The sequence below is a fragment of the Rattus norvegicus genome, chromosome 8 (assembly GCF_021556685.1).
Source record: "Rattus norvegicus strain SHRSP/BbbUtx chromosome 8, alternate assembly SHRSP_T2T, whole genome shotgun sequence".
NCBI classification, from domain to species: Eukaryota; Metazoa; Chordata; class Mammalia; order Rodentia; family Muridae; genus Rattus; species Rattus norvegicus.
Genome location: NC_141541.1, coordinates 56,907,918 through 56,915,652, shown reverse-complemented (window position 1 = coordinate 56,915,652; position 7,735 = coordinate 56,907,918). Strand labels below are relative to the sequence as shown.

At 48.1% G+C, this 7,735-nt stretch overlaps 1 long non-coding RNA gene across 1 annotated transcript; it reads left to right on the top strand.

The window, feature by feature from the left end:
• Positions 1–1,165: 1,165 nt before the first annotated feature.
• Positions 1,166–6,494, top strand: LOC148004120 (uncharacterized). Its single transcript, XR_015628201.1, has 4 exons — positions 1,166–1,215; positions 3,515–3,576; positions 4,846–4,938; positions 5,339–6,494. It is a non-coding gene; the product is annotated as an uncharacterized LOC148004120 (long non-coding RNA).
• Positions 6,495–7,735: the final 1,241 nt, after the last annotated feature.

Here is a 7,735-nt window from a genome sequence, read left to right as displayed (position 1 = left end):
AGATCCTCCCCGTTCTCCCTCCTCTGTATCTGTATTATGGTAACAAACCCGTGTAACCATGATCTTTAAGTTGTGTGGTTCTGGGTTCTGGGGCTTGAACTTGGGTCTTCATGCTTGCACAGCAAGCATTTTACTGAACAAGCCACCCCTCCAGCTCTCTCTCTCTCTCTCTCTTTCTCTCTCTCTCTCTCTCTCTCTCTCTCTCTCTCTCTCTCTCTCTCTCTTCTTCCAGTCTAGACTTTTCTCCTCTTGAGATGGGACCAGGGTGAAAGAGGAGAAGGTCACAGCAGCAAAGAGTCTCAGTCATGTAAGAAGGGAAACCAACTGTAAGCTGTCTTTTCTAGTGTTTGCTTTGCTTTATAGTTTGAAACAAGATCTCACTGTATAGCTCGGGCTGACCTTGAACTCGATGTATAACCCATGCTAGCCTCTGCCTCAGGACCTTCTGTCTTGACCTCTCAAGTGCTAGGATTACACCTTCCCCTCTGAACCCCAAGGCCCAGCTTCATCTTCCTTAACTGTTAAGGACAGAAGAGGGATTGCTGGGGCCTTTTGCTCCCTTACACCTGTACCAGGGTTTCTCCTCTCCTTCACCCTGTAAAGCCTGTACCCAGACTCATTGTTCCACCAGTAGGCAGACACCAGCCTGGAAGGCATAAACGTTGGCGGTCAGACATTTCCCCTCATGGACACACTAATTCAAGGCCACGTGGCCAAATGCAGGTGGTGACATTGCAACCCACCCATGCGAGGTTTTGACTTAACTCTGAATAGACGTCGGGATTGTGGTAGTTTTCAAAACTCCCAGGTAATTCTGAAGTGGTCACCAAGACTGAGAACCACAGAGGGAGGGGAACCAGCTTGACTGCTGGTTGTCCAGTTCACTTCTACCTTGTGGCCACTAGAGGTCGCCAGGGCTTGGCAGAAGGGGCAGCAGGTGGCCTTGCTACCCTAGAGTTAACTGCACAGTTCCTTAGTCTGGCCTCCAGCAGGAGCAGGTCAGGCTCTGCTTTAGCTGGAGGGGAGCTGGGGGCACCGCAAGGGGGCGAAGGTGGCCTAGCTGACAGGATTTTAAGGCCTGTGAGCTACAGAAAAAAAAAACCCTCACTTTAAAGATTTTAAAGCGCTTCCCCAATTAAAACCTCACGGTCCTGACCTCCTCTCTGCACCATACCAGGTTTCTGAGACCAGATTGTTCCGGGAATCTGTGCACAGGTTAGTTAACCAGGGCAGCGAGTCTGTGTGTAGAGGCACCCAGAGCGAGCCCAGTAAACAGAAGGGAGGACCAGTACTCATAGGAAAAGACAGCGTTTGCATTTCAAAGGCTGTTTGTTTTGACTCACTGCTGTTTTTGCTGGAGAGTGGCACAGGAAGTTCCTTTGCCCTGGCTGAGGGGTGACACCTTGGATCTCACTGAATCCAGGCTCCAGTGAGCTGGGAGAGCAGTCCAGGAGCAGAGTCTTCCTTCACCAGAATACCCAGAGCAGGGAGAAAAGAGGCCACACTGTTTGCTGGCTTGGGAGAGGGGATAGGAAAACTGAAATGTTTGACCTCAGAATTCAGACCTGGGAAGGCCCCTGCTCACTCCTGGCCCCCCTTCTCCAGCATTGCTTCTGGAGGGCCTAATTGGCCATTGCATATTCATGCACTGGCTGGTGCCTTCCTGTGTGGGGGGCCCATGGGTCCCTAAACCCAAGGCTGCTTCATTGTAGAATAGGTTACTGTACAGAAAATATCGACCAAACAAAAATATTTGATGTTGTCAAATCCTGTTTCAGATCTAACTCGCATGATATTTAAATTCAACCCAAAGAAGAATTTTCTAGGCCTTTCCCTATTTGGTCCCCCTCCCCAAGTCCCCATTCTTAGTCTGAAAGAGTTTGGGGGGGGGGGAATTTGAATCCCTTTCTTTTTTATCACAAAACAGTAGCAGTCTTATAAAGTGTGTGAGTGTGTGTGTCTGAGAATGTGAGTGTGTGTGAGTGTGTGAGAGTGTGTGTGAGTGTGAGTGTGTGAGTGTGTGAGTGTGTGAGTGAGTGTGTGTGAGTGTGAGTATGTGAGTGTGTGTGAGAGTGTGTATGAGTGAGCCTGTGTGTGTGAGTGTGAGTGTGTATGTGTGAGTGTGAGAGTGTGAGTGTGTGAGTGAGTGAGTGAGTGTGTGTGAGAGTGTGTGTGAGTGAGTGTGAGTGTGTGTGAGTGTGTATGTGAATGAGTGTGTGAGTGTGTGTGAGTGTGTATGAGTGTGAGTGTGAGTGTGAGTGTGTGAGTGTGAGTGTGTGAGTGTGTGTGAGTGAGTGTGAGTGAGTGTGAGTGTGTGTGTGAGTGAGTGTGAGTGTGTGTGTGAGTGTGTGAGTATATGAGTGAGTGTGAGTGAGTGTGTGTGTGAGTGTGTGAGTGTGTGTGTGAGTGTGTGAGTGTGTGAGTGAGTGAGTGTGAGTGTGTGAGTGTGTGTGAGTGAGTGTGAGTGTGTGTGAGTGTGTGAGTATATGAGTGAGTGTGTGTGAGTGTGTGTGTGAGTGAGTGTGTGTGAGTGTGTGAGTGTGTGTGAGTGTGTGTGAGTGAGTGTGTGTGAGTGTGTGAGTGTGTATGTTGGTGAGGTTGTAGGTGTAAAGTGCTAAAAGAGGTCAGAAGAGACAATTGGATTTCCCGGAGCTGGTGTTATAGGTAGTTGTAAGCTGCCACGTGGGTGCTTGGAACTGAACCCGGGTCCTCTGGAAGAACAAGCACATGCTTTCAACCGCTCTCCAGCTGCTGGGTTTTGTAGGACTCCTGTTGAAGAAGGGGAGTGTGTGGAATGTGTGGAGCATGTGCATATTTTCATAAGCTTGGAAGGGTGAGCATATCCTGTCCCCAAACCTTCCCAATCCATGTTGTTTCCTGCCCAGTGTCCACAATAGAACCATGAAGCAATGTATGTACCTGCTGTCACTTTTCCTGTTTGGTCCTGACGAACTCCCAAAGCAGATTTGAGGCTCAAATTTCAGCTTCTTACGTTTTTGGCACAGGACTTCACTGTACAGTCCCGGTTGGCCTGGGACTGCTATATAGACCAGACTTGCCTCAGATTTACAGAGATCTACATGCTTCTGCTTTCAGAAAACTAGGATAAAAGGGATGTAAGGAGTATGCTGCCAAGCCCAGCTACGACCTTCTGAACAAACAGGATGTCTGCTCGAGCTGGAGAGCCTGGACTATGAAGGATAGTAATTGCTCAAAACAGAAACTTCAAATCAAACTAAGGAAACACCCCCGAGATCTTATACCTGCTTTTTGGTTTCTGTCCTATTCCAAATGGCACTAGATGTCACAATTTAAATTATAAATGTCCACGCATCAGCGTGTGCATTTGCATACTGGACCCCTGTTGGTGGTACTGTGTGGGAGTTGTGGAGCTTTTGGGAGGTGGGGACGTGCGGGGTTGGGGAGAATCCTGGGGGAAGACTTTGAGAGACTCCTATCTCTCTCCCAACGTCCACTCACTCACTATGCTTCTTTCATGTGGGTGATCTTTCAGCTTCTTACTTCTGCCACACTTGCTGCCTCGTCTCCCGCCATGATGGATTCTCCTCTGGAAGTGTAAGTCAGAACAAACCTTCTTTTGCACATGCTGCTTTTGGGCCATGGTATTTTATTATAGCAAGTAACTAATACAAGGGGTTTGTGACCCAAGAATCATTTTGTCGTGTCCCCCGGAGCTGAGGACCAAACCCAGGGCCTTGTGCTTGCTAGGCAAGCACTCTACCACTGAGCTAAATCCCCAACCCCACTTCCAAGAATCATTAAACATCTCCACAGAGCGCCTATATTTCCTGTTTCATGCAACTATTTTGTTTTATAAAGTTAAGTGGGGTGCTCTCTGCTTGGTTCTTTGCAAAACAAAAAACAAAAAACAACCCCCCCAAAAAAACCAGACAAACAAACAAACAAAAAAACCCAACCACATAACAGGATCTTACTGAGAGGAAAGTGACTTGCTCTAGATTCCAGGTAGGGACAGCACTTGGGGGCAGAGGCAGGCAGGTCTCTGTGAGTTTAAGGCCAGCCTGATTCACTTAAGGAGAGAAAGCCTTTTAGTCTTCTTTGTCAATTGTGTGGCCCTGGGCTAATTTCTCCTTTGGAAATAGATGTGATATTGTTTATATTAAGTTGATATAGCACAGCAGCAAAAAAGCGCATGGCTTACACATCGGTAACATTTAGAAATTGGGAAGTTAGAGAGCGACGCCGGTCAGTTCTATGGGTAGTGAAGGTGCTGCTGTGGTTTGGATCTTTTGACTGTGTGTGTATGCGTGTGTGCACGGCGTGTGTGCATGTGTGTGTGTGAGTGTGTGTGTGAGTGAGTGTGTGTGAGTGTGTGTGACTGTGTGTGTGACTGTGTGTGTGACTCTGTGTGTGTGTGTGTGTGTGTGTGTGTGTGTGTTTAAGTGGCACTAGGAAGGGCTGGAGAGATGGCTCAGCAGTTAAGAGCACTGATTGCTCTTCCAGAGGTCCTGAGTTCAATTCCCATCAACCACATGGTAGCTTACAACCATCTGTAATGGGATTTAATGGGATTCAATGCCCTCTTCTGGTGTGCCTGAAGACAGCTACAGTGTAGTTACATAAATAAAATAAAGCTTTAAAAAGAGAGACTTGGGTCTTTTTTTTTTTTTAAGTGACACTAGGAATTAAGCCTAAGGTTTTCCACATGTTAGGCAAGAATTTTACTGCCAACCTATTGCCTCTACCCCTGCCCGTGGTCTTTTGTCTTGTGAGGTTGTTTGGTAGTTTGTTTTGGTGTTTTGTTTTGTTTCTGAGACAGGGTCTGCCCTGCCCATCCTTGACTTCATGATCCTTCTGCTTCAGCTTCTTCACAGCTGAGATTCTAGACCTGGATTCTGGGCCTCCAGCTGTTGGCACTAATCCACCCAGGGAAGCTCAGCCCTCCCAGTCACGATGGTGAGTAGGCTTCAGTCTTTCGCATTCTGTGTACACACACATTTGTTTTATAGCAAATGCCCTCTTGAGCGTGTACCCAGTAGTTGTCCAATCGAAAGGCATCTGCCTCACAGGCCAAGGCCCTGGGTGAGATTCCTCACACTGCATAAAACAGGTGTGGTGGAGAATGCCCCTAATCCCAGTACTGGGGAGATAGAGACAGGAGAACCAGAAGTTTAAGGTCATCCACATAGAAAGAGCAATGCTAGCCTGGGCTGCCAGAAACTTCACAGGAGGGGAGGAACAGGGAGTGGGCAGGGGAAGAGGGGAGAGGGAGAAAGGAAAGAAAAGTCAGAGAACTGTTACTCAGTGGTTGGTGAAACTGCTCCTGAACCAACACACACATAAACTTTCCTCCCAGGAACGAAGACTGGAACTCCCTGGGGACACCAGACCAAAATGTCAGCCTGACTTTGACTTCACTGTCAAGATCACAGAAGGAAAGCAGAAAAGTCAAACACAAGGCAGGAAGGAAAACAAACGGCTGGCAACTTAGACAAAAAGCAAGGTGGCAGAGTGCCACCCCGAAGACTACCTTATGTGTGACACCTGCAAGCCCATTACAACACCCTGTCCTGCAGGCTTGGCTGGAATGCAAAGTGTAGAACTGAGCCCTGAGCCTCAGGCAGCCCGGGAAGCCTGGAGCACTTGAGGACTTGGTTTCATCTCATGAACCATGTCTAGGACTTACATTGTCACTGGAAAATATAAACAAGCAAGTTCAAAGGCTGAGTCACACTTTGCTGGGTTGTAAAGTCAGCACTGTAGGCCAGTGCTGGAGACTATCCCACCCCTTATGTTCAGGGAAAGTGGGGAACAGCCCTAAAAGACCCTAGTTAATGGTTTGTTAGGGCTGTAGCCCTATGTCTAACAATGGTGTCTAGCCCTGACTACTCCTTTGGCCTCTGATGGTGACCAGAGATTGTCTAAGGTTTGTTCCATTTTTGAGACCAATTATGAAGAGGAAGGGTAGAGAGCTATGGTGTCTTGAGTGAGAAATGTCCCCCATAGGCCTGGATATTTGAACGCTTGGTTATGGAATGGTTTAGACATGGAGCCTTGTCGGGGGAAGTACCTCACTGGGGGATGGGCTTTGAGCATTTAGAGCTGTGGTTCTCAACCTTCCTGGCACTGTGACCCTTTAGCACAGTTCCCCATGTTGTGGTGCCCCCAACCATAAAATTATTCTTTTGCTACTTCATAGCTGTTATTTTGCTATTGTTATGAATCGCAATGTAAATATCTGGTGTGCAGGGATATCTGCTACGTGACCCCTATGAAAGGGTTGTTTGACTCCCAAAGGGGTCAGAGCCCACAGGTTGAGAACTGCTGACTTAGAATCTCCTGCACTTCCTGTTCCTCCTCTTTGCTTCCTGTGTGTGGTTGAAGATACAATCCTCCAGCTTCTTGTTCCTGCCACCATGATTTCCCTGTCCAGTGTCATGGCTCACCTGCCAAGGTGGACTCTGTCCCTTTAGAACCCCAAGCCAGAATAAACCCTTTATTTTTTTCAAGTTGATTGTTGTCAGGGTATTTTATCGTGGTAATGGAAAAGCAACTAATACAGTGGGTTCCCAGAGTCTCGGTCAGGTAAAATCCCATGGCATTTGTTTGTGAATTTTACAGAACTAAGGAGGACAGGGCCCTTCTGATGGTGTCTGCCCATGTGAATGCCTATCTGCATCTGAAGATACATGCATGGAGGCATACACACAAGGACCTGTCCTGGACCTGTCCTTCCTTCCTTCCTTCCTTCCTTCCTTCCCTCCCTCCTTCCTTCCTTCCCCTAACTACATACCCGGCTTCCTCCTCAGCATTCAGGTGGCTGGCTTCCTGCTGTGGGAGCTCTGAATTCCTCAGCATCCTTGTAGTTTGTGTGAGGTTCAGCTTCCTTCTCCCATCCGCTCACCCACATGCTCACTAGGGCTTCTGATGAGGCCGTGAGCTGGGTGAAATGACCTTGGAGTATGATGCTGAAGGAGAGAGAGTTGAAGTTTAGATAAAAAGGATGGCTCGGGTAAAAGACACAGCCTGTCCAGAGTCAGTAGCATGGTAGGACTGGAATGTGGCCCAGTGGGTAGAGTATTTAGAAGGCCCCGGGTTCGGTCTCCAGCATTACCTATTCTGGGCTCAGTGGCACATGCCTATAATAATAATAAGTAATTAGGAATTGAAAGTAGAAGAAAATTAAGGTTATCCTCAGCTATATAGTGTGTTAACAGCCAACCTGGGCCACTCATGACCTGCTCTTTAAAAAAAAAAAAAGATGCTTTCTGAATTCTGCACCATGGCCACTTTGCTTGCCTTGTTCTGGTCCTGGTTCTGACAACAAACCCATCAAGAGCTGGTCTGGTTTCATTCTCTCCAAGGGGAGGGATGGCCACAGAGAGCCAGGAATTCTGTGCTCACTTGCTAGATTCTCACACGTTAACCTTAAGGAGGCTGGCTGGTGTTGTGATGGACCAGGTCCGTGTCTCAGCTTTCTACTTTGGGCCTCAGTCAAGTGGAATCGCTTCAGAAGCCTCGGGTTTCCTCCCGTACACCGTTAAGTGAGAATCTGAGACGGGGCGGCAGTGAGAACAGAGCTGCCCAGATCCCAGACACGTTCACTCAGCTTCCCCTCTCCTTGAAGGGCGCTGGCACACCCTTCAAGAACGGGGACCCAAGGATGCTGGAGGGCACTTCTTTTGCAGCACCCATAAAAAACAATGGCAGTGTGCAAAATGGCCCGCGGAAAGACATATTCCTCTCCTTGCCC